This window comes from Dioscorea cayenensis, chromosome 1 (genome assembly GCF_009730915.1).
Source record: "Dioscorea cayenensis subsp. rotundata cultivar TDr96_F1 chromosome 1, TDr96_F1_v2_PseudoChromosome.rev07_lg8_w22 25.fasta, whole genome shotgun sequence".
Lineage (NCBI taxonomy): Eukaryota > Viridiplantae > Streptophyta > Magnoliopsida > Dioscoreales > Dioscoreaceae > Dioscorea > Dioscorea cayenensis.
The window spans coordinates 16,358,543-16,370,698 of record NC_052471.1 but is presented as its reverse complement, the minus strand read 5'-3'; the positions used below and the strand labels follow the sequence as shown (position 1 = coordinate 16,370,698).

General features: G+C 43.1%; 3 non-coding genes across 3 annotated transcripts; all 3 read right to left on the bottom strand.

Annotated features, from left to right (window-relative positions):
• Positions 1-687: 687 nt before the first annotated feature.
• Positions 688-794, bottom strand: LOC120266652. Its single transcript, XR_005538220.1, has one exon. It is a non-coding gene; the product is annotated as a small nucleolar RNA R71 (small nucleolar RNA).
• Positions 795-9,394: 8,600 nt separating this feature from the next.
• On the bottom strand, positions 9,395-9,501 carry LOC120265893. Its single transcript, XR_005537791.1, has one exon. It is a non-coding gene; the product is annotated as a small nucleolar RNA R71 (small nucleolar RNA).
• A 1,888-nt stretch (positions 9,502-11,389) lies between these two features.
• Positions 11,390-11,496, bottom strand: LOC120266365. Its single transcript, XR_005538149.1, has one exon. It is a non-coding gene; the product is annotated as a small nucleolar RNA R71 (small nucleolar RNA).
• Between the last annotated feature and the right edge of the window lie 660 nt (positions 11,497-12,156).

Sequence of the window (12,156 nt, the reverse complement as noted above, 5' to 3'; positions counted from 1 at the left end):
GCAAAGCGAACTTGTTAAGTTTTTGCGCCGTTGCCGGGGAATAGGCGTTTAGAGATACTTTGCATTTTGTGTTGTTAGCTATTTCACCATACATTCTATTTTATATCTTCTTATTCTATCATCGTTCTGATTTCTTTTTTTTTCTTTTTGGGTGCAGCTCCAGGTTATGACTCGAGGAAACCCCTCAATATTGATTGAAGGAGATCCCGAGCTTGAATGTACACTTAGAAGAAAAGGGAAAGAGCCTGTGTAAGAACAGTCTAATCTAGCTAATTTGGAAGTGGAAGAATCTAAAAACATGGCTGAACAGAATGAGCAACAGTGAACATATCCGATTATGCCAGACCTTCAGTGTTGGGGACACAATCGAGTATTATGCATCCCCCGATTACAGCTCAGAACTTCGAGCAAAAGCCGGCATTCATCCACATGTTACAGCAATCTGCACAATTCAATATTTTGCCCGATGAGGATCCAAACAGCTATATAGAGAGTTCTCTTAAGGTGTGTGATATGCTGAAGATAAACGGGGTGACGGATGATGCCATCAAGTTGCGAGCCTTCCCATTTTCTCTAAAGGGGAGAGCGAAGTAGTGGCTACACTCATTACCTAGACCATCAATTACCACATGGGAGGAGATGGTAGAAGCTTTTCTTGCCCGTTATTTCCCTCCCAGAAAATCTGTGATGCTTAGGAATGAGATCTCATCCTTTGTTCAGTTGGAATTGGAGTCTGTATTTGAGACATGGGAAAGGTTCAAGGAGCTCCTGAGAAAGTGCCCGCAACAAGGATTCCCGGAGTGGATGATTGTTCAGACCTTTTACAACGGTTTGAACCCAAGTACAATGCAACTCTTGGATGCAGCAGTAGGAGGTACCTTAGGTAGCAAGACCCCCGATGAGGCCCGTCAGTTAATGAAGAAATGGGGTTAAACAGCTACCAATGGAATACTAGGGAGAAGAAAAAGGTGGCCGGTCTTCATGAGATAGATGCAGTAACTTCATTAGCAGCTCAAGTGGTAAATTTGGTTCAGAAGTTAGATCTTCTAACTTCAAATAGAGTGGCGGCCGTGACTAATTGCACTGGGTATGGCGGGGGACATGCTCCCTGCGATTGCCCGATCTCTATTGGTGATGTATCTTCGGTAGAGAACGTTGATTTTCTAGGTAATGGCATAAGACCTCAAGGAAACCCATATAGCAATACCTACAATCCTAGTTGGAAGAATCATCCCAATTTCTCATGGAGTAATCAGGGCCCACCAAAGGCCATGGGTCCACCGAGTTTCCAACAACAACAAGCCCCGCATGTGGAAAACAGAGTTTCAGGTTTGGAAACCCGAATGAATGATTTGGAGAAGGCCTTGACTAGATTTGTGCAATCTGCGACTACAAGGTTTGAAACAGTTGAGGCTACACTTCGCAACCACACCGCTTCTTTGCATAACCTGGAAAATCAGGTGGGGCAAATTGTGAAGCCTCTCTCTGAAAGGGCACATGGATGCTTGCTGAGCAATACGGAGACCAACCCTAGAGAGCAAGTGAAGGCGATCACTTTAGGAAGTGGTCGTGAGGTTGAAGGTAGGCTTCCGAGTGAGATGCCAAAAGAACACGCCGAAGTTATAGAGGTAGACGAGGGAACAAGCAAAGAGAAGGAGGTGGCACCCCCACTGACAAGATCCACTTGCGTATATCCCGCAAGTGCACGGGTTTGTTGAAGTAATAATCCCGGAAGAGCGGGTATCAAATCCACAGGGAGTAGGGAGTAAAAACACTTAATTCGATTCTTAGCTATGTGAAATATCAATAGTGATAAGTGTAAAAATGATTCAATTCTCAACAGTAAAATCAACAAGTAAGAAGGCACGAATAAAGGAGAAGATAAGGCAATCGATAAAGATGGGGTACCCGGATAATGCTCCGCCTAGTATAATCATTTCAAGTGCAAGAACCCTCTATCATACTTTCTAATCAATGCAATAATGAGTCATGGAAATCCTTAATTACATAGTCCCAAATCTAAGGTCAACTATGCCTAACTCTACACATGTCCCGGAGGAGAAATCGAACAATCTCAACACCTCGCACTCGCATAGAGTTGCAATGAGCTCTAGGGATTCCGAGTGATAAATCTCTTCCTAATTATAGACCTAACCCTTTGGTCCAGGTGGAAGGTCCCTAACCACGATTAAGCCCTAGATACTAAGATCACCTCAACGCTTCACTCCGTTGCACGCGCAACTAAGCCCCAGCGGAGGTTCATCCCTTAGACCATTCACTCTATTATGGCCGCAAAGAACTCGAGGAACAGAGGTAGAATCTATCACATCGGAAGGGAAAGGGGACGCTCCTGTACCTCTCGACTCACCTCTCAACCCTCTCCAACCTAGCTTTGTCTAACGCTCGTGGTGTGTCACTCACTCACAAGGTTACCAATAAGAACTCTCAACCCTAGTGTTACTCTAGGGGAAATGTTCATACAATCAAGCATTCAAGGGTGGAACTCACAATAAACATCAATTAATTGAAAGCATAATAAAGAGATTCAATGAAATGAATACATCCTAGGGTTCACAAATAATCAAGTACCCACTAGGGGTTTAGCTCTCCATGGAGCTAAGTACAATCAAAGAAATAGAATGTAAAAGCAATGAATCCATAGAAAAACCCCCCTCGATGGTCGTGTCGATGGTCTTATGGAGAGTCCTCTACTCATCGCAAGGGATCCTTTGTCCGGCCTAGGATACACGTCGCCGGATCGGTGCTGATGAAAGCTCTCCCAATAACCTTCTTCCAAATGACGCACGATGTCGGAGCCATAGAACCTCTCCAAACACATAGCCAATACCCCTCAAAACCCTAGCCGAAGCCCTCTCGCAAGTTGGGGAAAAGATGGAGAAAAGAATGCTGAAATCGGGACTGAATCGGCTTTAAATAGGGCTGGAATCGGGCGACTACACGGGCCTGTGGATTTTTCACACGCCCATGTGGAATTTCCACACGAGCATGGGTAATTTCCACATGCCCGTGTGGATTCTCTGGAATTGTCATTTTCGGCCGGCTGTGAACAGTAACTACTACAGTGATTTGCAATAGTACTCTGCTGAAAATACTCCCGAATTCACTTTTTTATGCCGTGGATCGCTTTGCTTCTTCAATGACGGATAAGTTGATGGAGATCTTGTTCTAGGTGCATAAGTCGTAATGCTTGAGTGTGACTGCCCTTGTGCCCCTCCAAATGGTTGTGCAAACTCAAATACGGGGAGGTTGGCACACACTCTAGCATCTCACACCCGACCTATGTCTTCGCGTTTGAACTTTAGCAAGATTTCCTACAAAATCGGTGCATTGTGATCCACATTGGCTTCTTTCCTTCATACTCGACCTCACAACCTTACCTGCATGAAAGTAACATAAAAACACACATATTAGTGTAAAAACCCGAGAAAAGTAATGCTCAATATAAGGAATGAACGCTTCGCATTCATATCGCACAAGCACTTATCAAACTCCCCCACACTTAAGCTTTTGCTTGTCCTCAAGCAAAAATTAAAACATTCTGTACATCAATGAAGAGAATATTAAAAGTGCTTGGCCTTAGGTTCACCAAAGTATACAAAGAGAGCATTCTACTAGTAAGGGGAATTTCAACACTAAATACGAAAAATCAATGCTCTAGTTAAAACTTGAATAAAAAAGGACAACAAACCCGAAATCGTGTACGTGTGTGAACTCACTCAAAACAACCCAATGTATACTCCTCAAAGTTCTAAGTACAAGGGACTTATTTATCTACAAACATGACAACAAATTCAAAGATGGTAGTAGCTTCACACATCCTCTAAGGTAGCCCTTTCCAAAGCGGCCGCTAAGGTGGCTTTCATACTTTCGAGGTGGTAGCTCTTTCTACCGAGTGGTAGCTTTCACTCGTCCTATGAGATAGCTCTTTCTCTCATTAGGGCATAACTAGTATCTGACTTATGAGAGTAGCTTCATACTTCATAGGTGGTAGCTCTTTCCACCCAACAAGCACAAATAAACAATTAAACCATTTTGCTCTTTCTTTTCATTTTCCATTTTTTTTTTCAACTTAACACAAGAAACAACTATAACTAGTCCCGTTAACATCAAACTTGAGTTTCCAAAAGAGTTTAAAGAGTGAGTAGTGCAACAAGTATATATCGGGCAAAAATTCCTAAAAATTCAAGCAAAAACTAGAGCATGAAAATATTCAATGTTAAAAATTCTCCTAAACTCAAGACTACAATCCATGCAACTAGGGTGAACCTCCATTGGCTATGATAAACACCTAAATGTACATATTTTATACGTATTAATCTTGTATTACTTGTGTATATTTTAATGAATTGATGCCCGTTTAAGTGTAATTTGGTCATTTCGGTGTTGCAGATCTTAAAAGAGCCGAACGAAGCTCAAAAATACAAATTGAATGAATTCGACACCAAAAATAGCATTTTTGGGGTTCCAGCACTGTAGCAAGCACTGTAGTGTTACTGTAGCAGGGTCACTATTCATGCTGCGGCATTCGGCTGTGAGCTTCACGGGCTCCATGCGCCCGCATGGGTGCCCGTGAGGTTTGCTTGAATTTCACAACACTCGGGTACTGTAGTAGAAACACAGTAGCAAGAGTACTGTAGCTGAGTACGGTAGCACCGACACATTTTCTTGGCGAAACGCCAGTGAGCTTTATGGGCTCCATACGCCCGCATGGAGCCCGTATGGACCTGACGGGATATAAATGGAGGCTAATTTTCTTGAACTTCAAGGGGAGAGCTTCATCAATAAAGGAGGAGGAGCATTCTGCATTCTTTTGGCTAGAGAAAACGTCATTCGGCCGGTATTTTTCTTCTTCATCATCATTAATACTAGAGTGTGCCATTTATGCATCTATTTCTTCTTGTTGTTGAGTTTGTTATACTTGTTTGTATGATGGCACACTAGACCCCCAATGCTACCGGATGTAGGTGAACCTTAGAGGGTTCATCATGTATTTTGGATGCTAAACCTTCATTTGGAATGTATTTGGGTTGATTTATATCTTGGCTCATTGTTCTTCTTGTCTAGAACTATAAAATGGAGAGATCCTTAGTTCTTTATTGGGTTGTATGTGTAGATGTGACCTACTCGCATGTACTAGATCTTTAATGAGTTAGAAGGGGTATTCTTGTATCGATATGCCAAGAGATTGGGTGTCAGTAACCCCTCTGATTCTTAATGATACACTTAGAGCAAGTATTTCCTTACACTTAATGCGATCATAGGAATGTAATTAAGGAGAGATCCTTATTGACATTCGTATGGGATTAGGGTTTAATCACTGAGAAATTGTGGTTAAACTATTCTTGAAATCCTTCAGTTTAAATTACCCTTACTTTACTATTATTGATAAGTTCTTGTGCGATAAGAATACGAAGTGTTCTTTTCTTGTGTTGAGCATTACTTTTCTCTGGTTTTAACGCTAATATGGGTGTATTTATGTTAATTTCATGCAGGTCAGGTTGTGAGGCCGATTATGAGAGAAAGAAGCCAATGTGGGTCGTGATGCACTAATTTGGAGGAAATCTTACTAAGGTTCAAACGCAAAGACATAGGTCGGATTCCAGATGCAGGAATGTGTGCCAACCTCCTTGTACTCGAGTTAGCACAACTATTTGGAGGGGCACAAGGGCAGTCACATTCAAGTATTCTGACTTGTATATATAGAACAATATCTCCACCAACATGTCCGTTATTAAAGAAGCAAGGTGATCCACGACGTAAATGTGTGCCCGTTTGTGTTATCTCGATGAAAGTATGGATTCAGGAGTATTTCGGGATGGTACTGTAGCATGGTATTGTAGAAAATACTGTAGCAAAAATACTGCAGCATCACAGTTTACAGCCGGTCAAGAAAACAGGTAAACAGAGAATCCACATGGGCGTGTGGAAATTCCACAAGCCCGTGTGAAAAATCTACAGGGGCGACCACATGGGCGTGTGGATTCCCTTTTCCAGCCCTTTAAAAGCCAATTCCAGTATTCTTTTCTCCATCTTTTCCCCAACTTGAGAGAGGGTTGCGGCTAGGGTTTTGAGAGGTATTGGCTAGGACTTTGGGAAGGTTCTACGGCTCTGACATCGTGGGCCGTTTGGAAGAAGGTTAGTGGGAGAGCTCTCGTCGGCCTTGATCCGGCGAGGTGTATCCTAGGCCGGACAAAGGGACCCTTGCGACAAGTAGAGGACTCTCCATAAGACCATCGCCACGACTAATGAGGGGGTTTTCTATGGATTGTATGCTTTTACATTTGATTTCATTGATTGTATCTAGCTCCATAGAGAGCTAAACCCTAGTAGGTACTTGGGTATTTGTAAACCCTAGGATGTATTTGTTTCATTAAATCTCTATATTATGCTTTCAATTAATTGATGTTTATTTGTGAGTTCCAATCTTCAATGCTTGATTGTATGAATACTCCCCTAGAGTGACACTAGGGTTGAGAGTTCTTGTTGGTAACCCTTGTGAGTGAGTGACACACCATGAGAGTTAGATAGAGATGGGTTAGAGAGGGTTGAGAGGGTGAGTCGAGAGGTAGCGGAGCGTCCCCTTTTCCCTCTGGTGTGATCTATCCTACCTCCACGTTCTAAGAGTTCTTTACAGCCTGATAAGTGCTTGTGCAATAAGAATACGAAGTGTTCTTTCCTTGTATTGAGCATTACTTTTCTCGGGTTTTAACGCTAATATGTGTGTATTTCTGTTACTTTCATGTAGGTAAGGTTGTGAGGCCGAATATGAAAGAAAGAAGCCAATGTGTGTCGTAATGCACCAATTTGGAGGAAATCTTGCTAAGGTTCAAACGCGAAGACATACGTCGGGTTCGAGATGCGGAAATGTGTGCCAACCTCCTCATATTCAAGCTAGTACAACTATTTGGATGGGCACAAGGGCAGTCACATTCAAGCATTCTGACTTGTGCATATAGAACAAGATCTATACTAACATGTCCATTATTGAAGAAGCAAAGCGGTCCACGACGTAAATGATAAGTGCTTGTGTGATAAGAATGCGAAGCGTTCTTTCCTTATGATGAGCATTACTTTTGTCATGTTTTAGCGCTAATAAGTGTGTATTTATGTACTTTTATGCAGGTTGGGTTGTGAGGCCGATTATTTGTGAAAGAAGACATTGTAGTTCGTTTTACACATTATTTGGAGGAGATCTTGAGAAGGCTCAAACGCGGAGACATGAGTCAGGTTTAGAATGCTAGAATGTGTGCCAACCTCCTTGTATTCGAGCTAAGACAATGATTCGGAGGGGCACGAAGGTAGTTACATCCTAGTATTACGGCTTGTGCATATTTAGCGAGATCTCCACCAACGTGACCGTTTATTGAAGAACTAAGATGATCCACGACGTGAACGTGTGCCCGTTTACATTACCTCGATCAAAGCATGGATTCGGGAGTATTTTGGACGTTACTATAGCAGGGTACTGTAGCAATCACTGTAGTAAATCACTGTAGCAGGTACTATTCACAGTCGGCCGAAGAAAGAGCAAAACAGAGGAGCCACATGGGCGTGTGGAAATTCCACAGGCCTGTGTGAAACATCCACAGGGGCATGTGGAATCCCGATTCCAACCCTATTTAAGGCCGATTTCAGCCCGGATTTCAGAATTCTTTTCTCCATCTTTTCCCCAACTTGAGAGAGGGCTGCGGCTAGGTGTTTGAGAGGTATTGGCTAGGGATTTGGAGAGGTTCTACGGCTCCGACATCGTCATTTCTTTGGAAAAAGGTTGGTAAGGGAGCCTCCGTTGGATTGATTCGGAGAGGCGTATCTTATACCGGACAAGGGGATCTTGCAACGAGTAGAGGGCTCTCCACAAGACCATCGCCACGACTATCGAGGGGGGTTTTCCTATGGATTGTTTTCTTTTACATTTAATTTCATTATCATTTATATTGTGCTCCATGGAGAGTTCATGTGGTAACCCTTGTGAGTGAGTGACACACCACGAGAGTTAGAAAAAACTTGATTGGAGAGGGTTGAGAGGGTGAGTTTAGAGGTACAGGAGCGTCCCTTTTCCCCTCTGGTGTGATAGATTCTACCTCCATTCCTCGAGTTCTTTGCAGCCATAACAGAGCGAATGAGCTAAGGGATGACCCTCAGCTAGGGCTTAGTTGCAAGTGCAACGGAGTGAAGCGTTGAGGTGATTTCAGCATGTAGGGCTTAATTGTGGTTAGGGATCTTTCTTCTGGACCAAAGGGTTAGGTCTACAATTAGGAAGAGATTTATCACTTGGAATTCCGAGAGCTTAATGCAATCCTTCTTACGAGTGCGAGGTTGAGAGGTTGTTCAACCGCTTCTCCGGGACATGTAAAGGATTAGGCTTGGTTAACCCTAGATTCGGGGCCATGCATTAAAGGATATCCCTGACTCATCATTGCATTAGTTAGGTTCTTGCACTTGAAACGATTTTCCTAGGCAGATCAATACCCAGGTACCCCATCTTTATCGATTGCCTTACCTTCTCCTTTACTTTTGTTCTCTTTTGGGTTGTTTTACTTTTGAGAATTGAATCTTGTCACACATATCACTATTCATCTTTCATATAGTTAAGAAGCAAATTAAGTATTTTTATTCCCATTTCCCTGTGGATACGATACCCCACTCACCTGGGACTTATTACTTCGACAACTCCGTGCACTTGCTAGGAGTAGTGTCAAGTTTTTGGCACCGTTACCAGGGATTAGGCGTTTAGAGAAACTTTGCACTTTTGTTTCCTTAGCTATTCCTTTATCCATTCTATTTCACATTTTCTTTTCTATCATCATTCTGATTTGTTTTCTTTCCTTTGTGCAGCTTCAGGTTGATGACCCGAGGGAACCCCTTAATATTGATTGAAGGAGATCCCGAGCTTGAAAGAACACTTAGAAGAAAAGGGAAAGGACCTGTGGAAGAATAATCTAATCTAGCTGATTTGGAAGTTAAAGGATAAGATAATATGGCAGAACAGAATGAGCAGCAGAGGACACTCTCTGATTATACTAGACCCTCAATTTTGGGCACACAATCGAGTATTGTGCGACCCCCAATTACAGCTCAGAATTTCAAGCTAAAGCCGGCATTCATCCACATGCTGCAGCAATCCGCACAGTTCAATGGTTTGGCCTATGAGGATCAGGATCCAAACAGTCACATAGAGAACTTTCTCGAGATGTGTGATATGCTCAAGATAAACGGGGTGACGGATGATGCCATCAAGTTGAGAGCCTTCCCATTTTCCCTAAAAGGGAGAGCAAAGCAGTGGCTATACTGATTACATAGAGCCTCGATTACTATGTGGGAGGAGATGGTAGAAGCTTTTCTAGCCCGTTATTTCCCTCCTGGAAAATCTGCAAAGCTTAGGAATAAGATCTCATCCTTTGTACAGTCGAAATTGGAGTCTCTATTTGAGATATGGGAAAGGTTCAAGGAGCTCCTGAGAAAGTGCCCACAACACGGATTCCCATAGTGGATGATTGTTCAGACTTTTTACAACGGGTTAAATCCGAGTATAAGACAACTCTTGGATGCGGCAGTAGGAGGTACCTTAGGTAGCAAGACCCCCGATGAGGCCCGTCAACTTATTGAAGAAATGGGGTTATACAGCTACCAATGGAATGCCAGGGAGAAAAAAAAGGTGGCAGGTCTTCATGAGATAGATGCAGTAACTTCATTGGCGGCGCAAGTGGAAAATTTGAGTAAGAAGTTAGATCTTCTAACTTTAAACAGAGTGGCGGCCGTGAGTACTTGCACCGAGTGTGGTGGAGGACATGCTCCCTCCGATTGCCCGATCTCTATTGGTGATGCATCTTCGGTTGAGGATGTTGATTTTGTAGGTAATGGCATGAGGACTCAAGGAAACCCATATAGCAATACCTACAATCCAGGTTGGAAGAATCATCCTAATTTCTCGTGGAGTAACCAAGGTCCACAAAAGGCCATGGGGCCACCAGGTTTCCAACAACAAGCCCCGAACGTGGAAAACAGAGTTTCAGGTTTGGAAACCTGAATGAATGATTTGGGGAAGGCCTTGACTAGATTTGTGCAATCTTCAAATACAAGGTTTGAATCAATTGAGGCTACACTTCGCAATCACACCGCCTCTTTGCATAACCTTGAAAATCAGGTGGGACAGATTGCGAAGTCTCTCTCGGAAAGGCCATATGGAAGCTTGCCGAGCAATACTAAGACCAACCCTAGAGAGCATGTGAAAGCGATCACTTTGAGAAGTGGTCATGAGGTTGAGGGTAGGCTTCCGGGTGAGAAGCCAAAAGAACACGCACCATGGCATTGATTAGGAAGTATAATAGAGTTAGGCATAGTTGACCTTAGATTTGGGACTATGTATGTAACGATTTCCATGACTCACCATGGCATTGATTAGGAAGTATAATAGAGAGTTCTTGCACTTGAAACGATTATCCTAGGTGAAGCATCATCCGAGTACCCCATCTTTATCGATTGCCTTACCCTCTTCTTTATTCTTGCTCTCTCACTTGTTGCTTTTATTGTTGAGAATTGAATCAATTTCACACTAATCACTATTGATCTTACACATAGCTAAGAACCAAATTAAGTATTTTCACTCCCTACTCCCTGTGGATTTGACCCCGCTCACCCGGGATTATTACTTCGACAAACCCGTGCACTTGCGGGATATACGCAAGGGGATCTTGTCAAGTTTTTGGCGCCGTTACCGGGGAGTAGGCGTTTTGAAATACTTTGCACTTTGTTTTCTTAGCTATTTCACCACACATTCTTTTCATATCTTCTTATTCTATCATCATTCTCATTTTCTTTTTCTTTCTTTTTGGTGCAGCTCCAGGTTATGACCCGAGGGAATCCATCAATATTGATTGAAGGAGACCCTGAGCTTGAACGTACACTTCGAAGGAAAGGGAAAGAACTTGTGCAAGAACAGCCTAATCCAACTGATTTGGAAGTAGAAGGATCTGAAAATATGACAGAACAGAATGAGCAACAACGGACACTATCCGATTATGCCAAACCTTCAGTGTTGGGGACACAATCGAGTATTATGCATCCCCCAATTACAGCTCAAAACTTCGAGCTAAAGCCGGCATTCATCCATATGCTGCAGCAATCCGCACAATTCAATGGTTTGGCCGACGAGGATCCAAACAGTCACATAGAGAGCTTCCTCGAGGTATGCGACATGCTGAAGATAAATGGTGTGACGGATGATGCCATCAAATTGAGAGCCTTCCCATTTTCCTTAAAGGGGAGAGCAAAGCAGTGGCTACACTCATTACCTAGAGCATCAATCACTACATGGGAGGAGATGGTAGAAGCTTTTCTAGCCCGTTATTTCCCTACCGGAAAATCAGCAAAGCTTAGGAATGAGATCTCATCCTTTGTTCAATTGGAATTGGAGTCTCTATTTGAGATGTGGGAGAGGTTCAAGGAACTCCTGCGCAAGTGTCCGCAACATGGATTTCCAGAGTGGATGATTATTCAAACCTTCTACAATGGTTTGAACCCGAGTACAAGGCAACTCTTGGATGCGGCGGCAGGAGGTACCTTAGGTAGCAAGACCCCCGATGAGGCTCGTCAATTGATTGAAGAAATGGGGTTAAATAGCTACCAGTGGAACGCTAGGGAGAAGAAAAAGGTGGCCGTTCTCCATGAAATTGATGCCTTAACTTCATTGGCGGCCCAAGTGGAGAGTTTGAGTAAGAAGCTAGATCTTATAGCTTCAAATAGAGTTGCAGCCTTGACAAATTGTACCGGTTGTGGTGGAGGACATGCTCCTTCCGATTGCCCAATCATCATTGGTGATGTTTCTTCAGTTGAGAATGTTGACTTTGTAGGTAATGGCATGAGACCTCAAGGGAATCCATATAGCAACACCTATAATTCAGGTTGGAAGAATCATCCCAACTTTTCATGGAGTAATCAAGGACCACAGAAGACCATGGGGCCACCGGGTTTCCAACAACAACAAGCCCCTCAAGTGGAAAACAGAATTTCAGGCTTGGAAACACGAATGACAGACTTGGAGAAGCACTTGGCTAGATTTGTTCAATCGGCGAATACAAGGTTTGAATCAGTCGAGGCTACACTTCGCAATCACACCGCCTCCTTGCACAACCTTGA